At 43.3% G+C, this 10,893-nt stretch overlaps 1 protein-coding gene across 1 annotated transcript in view; it reads right to left on the minus strand.

The window, feature by feature from the left end:
- The window catches only part of BCL7A (B-cell CLL/lymphoma 7A), a 37,075-nt gene that overhangs the window by 25,469 nt on the left and 713 nt on the right, over positions 1 to 10,893 (minus strand). The gene's annotated exons all lie outside the window — the stretch shown is intronic.

Genomic DNA, 10,893 nt, shown 5'->3' on the forward strand with positions numbered 1-10,893 from the left:
AGGAGAAATTGTACCTTGATTCTATCCGATTGGCCTGCTACCAACCTAAGGGGGGCTTCTATAAATTCCACTCGAATTTACAGTGTAAGAGTACATGCTCAACAGTTTCTATTTCCCTTCTATTACATCCACAGAACCTGACTGAATAAGGAATTTGCTTATATCTCCCCTCAAGAATAGCAGAGGGGAGCACAGGATCCTGCAAACAGGGTAATGCACCCCCCCCCCAAAAAAAAAATCCCCACCAAAATCTAAACCTCAACAACCATTTGGAAGGAAAGAAGATCTTGGCTTAAGAATATTATGCAACAAAACTGCTTAGGCCTTCACAGCCCCAACATGTAAGACCACTTACAGTACAGGAGGGAAGGGACACATAAACACAGTTGGCAACCGACCATCTAAATATCACTGCTAACCAGGGGTCATTTCGTAGAAAAAGAGGTGCAGGAGCACACTAGCACAACTCATTAGCATAACTCATTTGCATATGCCACACCCCCTGACATCACCAGAAATGTGTCAGAAGGCAACACCCACCGCTCAGGCTCCACTGGACTGTTTTGGATTGCTAGCTATTGGGGGAAAGGGGAGAGAAATGTGCAGATCTGCCCTCGCAGAGGAGGGAGAGCTTGTACCTGAATAAAAATTGGTCTTAAAGGTGCCACTGGACTGTTTTGGGCCGGGGGGGGGCTCTGCAGCTTACCTGGCTGCTTCTTGCTCTGACTGAGGGCTGCTGGGAGCAGAGGGCGGGGCTTGTTGCAAGTGCCTGCCCCCTGGGCTCTTTACTGCTGGAGCTCTGCTCCTGCAGGAAATGACCCCTGCCGCTAACTATTTATACTCATGCTTTGCTTCAGTACTATTTTTTAGATTACTGGCTGGTTCTACAACCCAAATCCTATTTCACTTTTTATCAAATGTCCCATTGTATTGACTCTGCATAATCCACCTTGAGTCCAAGTGAGAAAGGGGGGGGGGCTATAAGTAACATAAATAAAATATTTTAGCTGAAGCCTGATGGGCGCACCTGGCTCCTCGCTCTCTGCCTCTGGACAGCAACAAGACTCTCTAAGCCCAGGAAATGGTGGGAGAGAAAGAAGGCGCGTGCAGCAACGCAAGTGAGCATCCAAACGGCAGCAGCAGTCGGGGGGGGGCAGAGGGGGTGTGTGAAAGGAGATCTGAACCACCACAACGGCCTAATGAGTGGGATACTGCGGCAGAACAATGCTGCATGTTGAGAAAGACTGAGATACCACCAATTATTACTTTACATGTTGTTTTGGGGAATCTAAATGAATGCAAAAAAAATCCATTTTTAAAAATGCCACCCAAGGACCCATGACGTGGCCCAGTTTAATAGCAGTTCACTGCAGCCGAAAACACTCCAGTCACAGCTGATATGTTTCCTTATGGTACACATCCACCACACAAGATTGCACGGAAAGTGGGACTGGGTTATACAGAACAGAAAACTACCAAGGGGGGGAGGGGGGGATTCTGTGGGTCGGCTGCCCTTTAAGGAACAGGAAGCACCGGGTTCAGGATGCAATTTGCTGGAAGAGGTGAAATTTACCTTCATAGCTCTTTTCAAGAGACATTTTGTCTTCACAAGACATTTGGGAGATTCCTAATAGTGACGCCTCCTAAGCAGTACCGCTCCTCCTCTTCCTGGAAACTTTTATGCTTTGGTCCCCATTGAACAGACGCTCTATTCCAGTTGGAAGTGGGAAACCAAAGTATTTATTTATTTCAACTTGCTACCCCGCTCGAACCCCCCCCAGACGATTTTGTTGCAAGTATTCTAGGCAGCTATACTGGGGGCTCCTTCTAGATGAGCATTGTGACTACCGGAAAAATTCGGGGGGGAACCTGTTTTTCCCCCCGTTTTTTCCCTGAAGCCTTTTTTGTTTTCCAAAAAATTGGAAAAATGAAAAAAAAATTATGGAACATATACGTATGGTATCAGATTGATCTAATTTCTGTGCACTGAGGACAAGCAAGACCTAGGTTACAAACTGAACTCTCCAATGCAAGAACAAGATGCATTTCTTCCTTTAGGAGGTGCTCTTGTCACAAGAAAAGAAAAAGGTTTCAGTTTTGTTTTTGCATGTGGGTGGGTATTCTGTTTGTAATAACTGTTTGGATACACTATATTTTTAATATGCTAGTTGTGATAATTTCATGCCAAGTAAAAATGTCCATAGTCATATTTTATGTCCCTAAAGTAACAGAATGACTTTCAATCTGGAAAAGACAAAAAAAATGCTAATGTAGCAATTTTTTTTCAATTTTTCCAAAAATTTCCGTTCCCCCCCCCCAAAAAAAAAAACTGGGGGGAAAAACGGGTTTTTTCCCCGAACTTCAAAATTTTCGATTTTTCCGAAAATTTCCATTTTTTTCTGGGGGGAAAAAACACCAGAGAAAAAACGGGTTTTTTTCTGAGCTTCAAAATTTCCGGAAATTTTACATCTCTAATTGTGAAATTCAAATTTAACCTCCCATCCAGCTGAACAGCTTCTGTTCTGAAGGCACCATGATATGTCCACCACAGTTTAGCCTCGTCCACTACAGTAGCCTACAGCCACAAACTAAGAACCCATTTAATGAGAACTTGACCTATACTTGGACTCTATGCATAATAAGACTGTCGGAGTAGAGACTTGGCAATGAAATGGCACGGTAAATGAATCCAACACTATCTTGCACACAAAACTCTGTGAAATACGTTTACTACAATGAATCCAAGAACTAAACCGTCTTTAGAAAACATCTTTCTACATCAAGATTCTAGAAACCTTGGCCGTGACCTGGATAGCCCAGGCAAGCCCAATCTTGTCAGATCTTAGAAACTAAGCAGGGTTGACTCTGGCAAGTACTTGGATGGGAGACCTCCTTGGAATACCAGAGGTGGGAGCAGGCGTTATTCGGCCACCTCTCTGAATATCCTCCTTAGCTCAGGAAGGGATGGCTCCAGAGCAAACGTATTTATGCAGTAGCCAAATCACTCACTCACAACTTTAATGCCAGTCGCTCACAAAGTAGAAATTTTGCTCACAAGACTCCACAGCTTAGAGGGAGCACTGGTTAGGATTCTATTCCACGGGTAGCTGTTTCCTTATTTCCCATGGTCCCTTGAGTTATCATACTATGTATATCTGGAAAACTGTGGTAATTCAGTGGACACTGGTTTAGGGCTGCAGTAATGCAAGTAATATCTGCTTGCAGAGCTCTTTTTCTGCATACAGACTGCATCACAGCAACCATCTTCCTAGTAACTGATGCTTCAGAAGACAACCTAAAATCTGTCATCCTATAACCTGCGGGGAAAACTACAGGTTTTGCAAAAAAACAACAACCCTGAAATCTTAAAAAAAAAAAAAACCAAAAAAACTCATCCAAAATTATAGGAGTGCTTGTAATTTTTAAGAAATGAATTTCATAAGCAGCCATTGCTAGGCAATTGTAACAGTATTGTCAGCCTTCCAGTCTTGGTTTCTGTCACTAAAAGGCAGGAGGAGGGACCAGGGCCCTTTCCAGGTTTGTTTTGGCCTTTGATGGAAGACTGGCAGCAACCACCTGGAGACCTGTAGGGACCCAACAATAGCCAGTATGAACTAGAGGTTAGAGATTCAGGCTAGGATCTGGGAGACCAAGGTTCAAATTCCCACTGTGTCATGGAAGTTCACTGGGAGACTTTGGGTCAGTCTAACCTACCTCACAGGGTTGTTGTGAGGTTAAAAAAGGAGGAGAGGAGAATGACATATGCAGCTTTGGGTCCCCATAGTGGTGAACGGTGGTGTATAAATGAAAAAAACAATTAAAATAGCTGAAGATAGAGGGCAGATAAAAGGTAGGTTAGTGGATGGGTGAGAAGGAAATGAGGAATGTTGGGGACATGGGGACTGCCAGGAGGAGGGAAAGAGTGTGGGGGACGGGGAACAGGAAAGTGAGGTGCCCTCCAGAAGTCCTTGCAGATTTCCCACTGCGCAACTGGGCCCAGCTAGAGTTCTCTCCCGGAGAGGCGGCTAGAGGAGGGAATGCTGACGAGGAAGCACACACAAAGATGGGTTGGCTGGTGGGTGGGAAGGAAAGAAGGAAGCAGGGCAAGGGGAGCAGTTATGGAGGGTTTCAGGAAAGGGCGGGGAAAGTGGGGGAGGAGCAATGAGATCCTCCCACAAGTCCATCCCTGTCTGCCCCATTGGTATGTATTGCACACATATAAGGAACACCAAGGACAACTTTTCTTTTCAGGTACAGAAGAAGATGGAGAAAAATAGTAGTAATTGAGGTAGAAATGAACTGTAGATTAAGAGTTGTATTAAGATTAACTATAAGCTATGGGGAAGTTGGACAGGAATTATAAATGAGTAAGACAGGAGTGGTTAAGCGGTGGCTCAAGTGGTTAAGACGCTGAACTACAGGCTGTGGAAGGTCGGTAGTTCAGCGGTTCGAGATCTGGGTGCCGCATGATGGAGTGAGCTCCCGTCTCTAGTTCCAGCTCCTGCCAACCTAGCAGTTCGAAAGAAATTGCAAGTAGATAAAGAGGTACCACTTCAGAGGGAAGGTAACAGCGTTCAATGCACCTTGGTGTTTTATTTTTTTTATTTATTTTAACTTTCAACTTTGAAACGGAGATGAGCACCGCAACCCTAGAGTCGGACTTGACTGGCTTTCGAGCAAGGGAACCTTCACCTTTACCTTTTAAGATAGGGGCATATAAAAAGAAGGGGGATTAAATGAGAGTAAAAATTTTAGGTTGTTGGAATAGTAACCTCAGGTGAATCTCTCTTTATTTTGTTTGGTTATTATGATTGTTAAAAATGGAAAATGAGTATATCAATAAGATGGATAATGAATGTGTGTTCGTGGACTAATAAACTCAATAAGAAAAACCTTAGATATGAAGAAACACCAAGGACAGAACACACCCCTATGGCATCTACGCTGGTGTTAAAATAAATTCTATTCCTGCTTACTCCTGGTCCCTATCCAACTACAAACCTGAGAGACAATTTTAGTGCCTAAAATGCCAAATTACTGAGGGGGATCTAGCTAGTAAACGGAAGGCTAAGTTTTACAAAACACCAAACTCTTCTGCTCTGCTCTCAATTCACACCCAGATTTTTTTGTCTCAAAAGGGGAAACCTTGTTCAATCCACGCACAATCAACCCCAACAGGCCACATAAAGACGGCTCAAAATTTTTGTGTGTCTGAAGCAGATGTTTGACTGGAGGCTGCAGAAACCAGTTTTGCAGAAGTTCTTCTCAATTCGCATATTAACAGTGTCAGCAGCAACAGGGAGAAGGACGCGCCTGTTCTCAGCAATTAGACTCCAACAAAGGCTGAATGTGATCCAAGCAACTGAACCATCAAAGGTAGTCAGCCGCCAAGCTTCCCATGTCTCCCAAATCTGCTGGCAGTTGTGAAGCACACCAATGATATTGTGTGTGTGCGTGTAAAGCATTAGCCCAGTTGGTCATCTTTAGGGGATTCTAACAAGCTAGTGAAGTGCAAATGATACAGGGGAGGCTCTGAAAGCAGGGACTGAGATAGTACGACCACAAGCCGCTGTATTTGTACCATCTACTTCTTTTTGTAGTCAGCAAGGTTCCCACATTCCTACTGTTGTGCAGAATGTTAAGAAGAAGAAAAGAGATTGGATTTATAACCCACCTTTCACTCAGAACGGCTTACAATCTCCTTTCCCTTCCCTTCCCTCCCCACAACAGACACCCTGTGAGGTAGGTGAGGCTGAGAGAGCTCTGACAGAAACTGCTCTTTTTCAAGAACAGCTGTGCCAGAACTATGGCTTGCCCAAGGTCATCCAGCAGGTGCAAGTGGAGGAGTGGGGGATCAAACCCGGTTCTCCCAGGTTAGAGTCCGCGCACTTAACCGCTACACCAAACTGAACAGTTCAGGAGGGCACCTGCATAACGTGAAGTTGAAACGAATGCAGTTAATGTTTGTGAGATTTCAGGCAGTCCATTCTGTATATTATGTGATTCTTTCGAACACCCTCTTCTAATTTTGTCATCCAGCCTTAACCAGCTGTGTCAAAAACGATGTTTCACTACACTGTTCTCCAACCTTCTAATGTTGCTTTACTGTCTGTATTAGTTGTCCTCTAATTTTGTGGGTTCTTTGTATTGTACATTACCTACTGCATTGTCTTTAGTTCTTATCCGCCTTGAGTTTCAGCAAGGAAGTTGGACTAGAAATGGATAAATAATTCTGATAAACTAATTTGAAACCTACATATAGGACATATCACATATGGCAAAGCAGGACTAAAAATCATCACTTTTCCAAGGAAGAAAGATGGTGGCCTCCTCTGCAAATGGCACGCACTATTTTAAAGACCGGTCTACAGCGGCCACAGTCCTGCCTTACTTTTTAGGAAGCACAGCCCACGGGGTACAGCAACACATATGCTGTAGGCCACATGTAGAAGAGTTAATTATCACAGGCTCCTTTGAAAAAAGCCCAAATGGTCACTGGAATTTTCCTTTCCAAAAGAGCTCTATGTATGTGGCTTGTTCCATATCTGGGCCTTATAAAGGATTACAAGAGTCCTTTATTTCTTCGGGGGAAGCTTGTTTTGTCTTCAGCTACAGAATTTTGTTTTGTCTTCAGCTCTAAACATTTCCCATAAATTGCAGCCTGCAACACATCTGCCAAATTCACTGCATCTGGGGCTCAATCCACTGACCTCCACCCACCACCACCATCCCTGAGAATTACTAAAATGACACAACCCTGCCTTCGCTGAAGTCCAGGCCTTGTAGCTACAGAACTCTGAAGGCTTCCTCCATCGAATAAGCAAGTACACACAGCCCAATCCTAAACATCTTTCCTCTGGAACTGGGCCCAGTGAGTCCGTGGGACACCCTCCCAAAAAACAGGCACAGAACTGAAACTTCCTGAATTATGAGACAGCCAGGTAAGAAATGGGTAATCAGAGGTTAAAGCTTGTTTATGCTACAGCAAACAAAAGACATCTTTAAGAGCATTCCAAGTGGGCAGTCCATATTATTTTGCTGCTACAGACTAAGTACAAAGAAGAATAGAAAATAAACCACACCACGTACAAACTCAAGCAACACAGAATTCTCTACTTCTAATCTCTTCAAAATTTGTGTTTATCATTATACAAATCTTACAAAATATATTATCTATTACAAAATCAAGTCTCCAAACATATCATTGAATAAATTATTACACCATCAGTACAAAACTCAATTCAAAGAAATGTTTTCCACCATGTCATGAATCTTTATGTTCAATAAGTCTTGTTTCTATTCAGTCATATCATATGTACTGTTTCTTGATTAAAGTATACCACAAAACACCAAGAGTTCTTCATTGATATATTAGGAGACTTGATTTTGTAACAGATAATATATCTTGTAAGATTTATACAATATTTAAAAACACAATTTTTGTAGAGATTATTAGAAGTAGAGAGTTTTGTGTTATTTGAGTTTGTACATGGTGTGGTTTATTTTCTATTGTACTTTGTATAGTCCACAATGATCCCGTATATTGTTTATAGAGCCCAAGTACAAACAGAACCAATAACAAGAAGAAGAAGAAGAGGAGGAGATTGGATTTATACCCCGCCCTTCACTACCCACAGATGTCTCAGAGCGGCTTACAATCTCCTTTCCCTTCCCCTCCCCACAACAGACACCCTGGGAGGTAGGTGGGGCTGAGAGAGCTCTGACAGAAACTGCACTTTTTCAAGAACAGCACTTATCAGAACCATGGCTTGCCCAAGGTCATGCAGCCAGGTGCAAGTGGAGGAGTGGGGAATCAAACCCGGTTCTCCCAGATTAGAGCCCGCATACTTAACCACTACACCAAACTGGCTCTTTACAACTTTTAAAAAGATTTAATCACAGCAACAACAAAAAGAAGAGCTGAAAAGTGCTTTAAGTGGCATCCATACCAAATATTTTAGTTGTCTCCGGACATCCAAGTGGCTTGGATTTTCACAGTTCTGACTTGAGCACAGTTGACTCTCTCCAGATTTCACCCAACAGGTATTGGGATCCACTGGTGTGTCATGCATTGAGTTTACAGCAACTGCAGTTCTTCTACAGAAAATTTTTGTCTTTGCGATCTTCAGAACAACAATGCAACACATGGAAACATGGCAAGACATTAACTTCAAGCTATCCATCTTTAGCCTCAAACATATTGCATCGTAACAAAAACAAAAAATCTCACACGTTAGAAAACACTTCCTTCTTTATCGGTTCTCTTATTGAATGTATTTTCTTCCATTGTCTTAATTTATTTCTATCTCCCTCTCCACACGGTTAATCTGAAAAGAATGAATTAGTGGCACAAGCATCCTTTCAAAGATCAGACCAAGCCTTTGCATTAAGCGGAAGGTTGCCCTTTAAGAACGGCTTGCTGCGTCAGGATTAAAGCCAACAAAATTCCAGCGGAATCCCCCCATCACTCTCCTCTTGGAGGAATGAACCACTGTGATCACCTGTGCACAGTTGCCATGACAACAGAAAATGCTTGGCAAAAAAAGTTTAGCCTGGTTTATTTGTTGAGCAAGAAGAAAAGGTTTGCTCTTCTCGCCCAAGCCTCTGCCAAAGCGTGACAAAAGGAAACAAGGCGCACGCTTTCCTTCAATAAGGACAGCAAACAGAGCATCAAGCATGCAGCTACAATGGTACTGATAAGGGACACCCTCATCCCTTGGCATGATGCTCGACTCCCAGATGCGAGCTAGTCAGCCGGCGAGCAAATAGCATTTGCTTAGCCACACACAGTAGGAGCATTATCCCGAGGAACTTTGAACCACAATTATGTCAGTGTCTGGGCTTTTCAACACAATGGAGGATTTCTATTTTAAAAAACCCTTCTGCATCAGAATAGCCATTTCGGTCCTTTGTCCAACGCAGGTTAACTGGACGGTTGGCAAACCTCACAGCTTTAGTTTAAAGTCACCCATTCCAAGGAAGGGATGCAAGTATATATATATATATATATATATATTCCCCACCCAACCCCGTATTCTGCTTGTTTACAAAACATCTAAAAACATTTGCTGCAAAAGAACCAGATCCTTTGTTTTATCCAATATAAAGCCTTGGAATTCTATAAATTAAGATAAAACCTGAGACTTTCAGCTCTCTGGAAAATTTCAGTTTAAGATTACGAGACTCAATCAAGTTGTTTAAACAAAATAAGGCACTCTTGGATTACGTTCACACCATGTTAACTGTTCCAAAAATACCAAACTTCATACTGATTGTCTATTGTGCTTCAATAACCATTTTGCTGCATTGTTAACTATGCCACACTGATTTTCACAATAAACACCAGACAAAAAAACCCACAAAAATGCAAAGTACCAAAATGCTGTAAAAGATTTAACAAAAGGGGATGATTTTACCAAGGTTACAACCTTTAATTATATGATTTCAAACAAATTCAAGTAGCAATTACATCCTTTCAAGCTCCACAGAATTTAAACCAACACAATTAAACAATACAGCTAGAATGGATCTGATTTTGCAGTAAAGAATCTTTAAAGGAAACCCATCTGGTTTAATGGGTCCAATTAAAAATGAGTCCACACACACTTTTAAAAACTGCACCTGATTTCAAGAAAAATATCCAAAGGTTTTCTTCTGGGATGTGAAAAAAAAAACATTTACCCCAACCTCTAACACTTGCTAAAAGTGTGCAAGGAGTCACAAAGAAAAATTGCTCTTAAGTCTTCAGCGACAGATCAAACCCCATCGACTCCCCTCCACACTTACCAAGATACACTCCCCCCAGGTGCCTAAGCGCACACCTATTCAGTCATTCTGAATGAGTGGAAACAAATTCTGAGAGACAGAGGCATCCTAAAGCACAACACACACCACTTTGTGCCTCTCAGCCTCCTGGCAATGGGCAGGAGAGCTAAACAGAAGTATGTTCAGAAGAAAGATACGCAAGGAGAAAAGCAGCAGCAAAAGGTTACAGGATAGTGCAGAACAAGGACAAAAACGACTCCAAGAGAATGAGGGAGCTCAACAAAGAGATACTGTGAAGGGGCTGCGAGATATTATGCTCACAGGCAAGTCATGTGCCATCTGGGCAAAGTGGTGGGGGAGACCAGGATGTGGAGTGGTCAGCTGGCAAGATGAGGCAATCTGGCCATATGGACCACTAATAAGCCAACAGAAGGGACCACAGCACCTAAAATAAGTACTTGAGGTTGAGATAACTGTGAGAGAAGACAGACCACCCCCCCCAGCCATGGCCCTGGTCAAAACAGGGAGAGAAGAGACACACATGAAACATGACACCAAGGTGGAGAGAAGAAGCAAAGGGAAGTGACAGATTGAAGTTTTACAAGGATGCCAGAAGATGCAGCCAACAAGCGGGAAGGGGACTGGGGGAGTCTCTTAACTGGGATGGGGGGCAAAGAGACACAGGACAGAGGACCGAAGGACAAGTGCGACGGAATTGGGAGAGGGAGGAAGAAGACAAGGGGTGTATCCAAGGAAGGGGGGGGCAAAGAGAAAAGCAGCCCCTCAAAAAGAGCACTGGGGGGGGGCGAGGAAGAAGAAAAACGATCAAGAGGAATTCATGCCGGCCACATGACCACGGAAACATCTTCGGACAGCGCTGGCTCTTCGGCTTTGAAACGGAGATGAGCACCGCAACCCTAGTGGCGGATTCGACTGGCTTTCGAGCAAGGAAACCTTTACCTTTACCATAAGAGGCGCCAATGTTGGATCAGGCCAAGGACCCATCCAGTCCAACACTCTGTGTCACACAGTGGCCAAAAATACTATCAGGGGGTCCAGCAATGGGGCCAGGACACTAGAAGCCCCTCCCCCGTTGCCCACCCCCCCAAACACCAAGAATACAAGGCA

This window comes from Gekko japonicus, unplaced genomic scaffold (assembly GCF_001447785.1).
Source record: "Gekko japonicus isolate JY-2015 unplaced genomic scaffold, Gekko_japonicus_V1.1 scaffold64, whole genome shotgun sequence".
NCBI lineage: Eukaryota > Metazoa > Chordata > Lepidosauria > Squamata > Gekkonidae > Gekko > Gekko japonicus.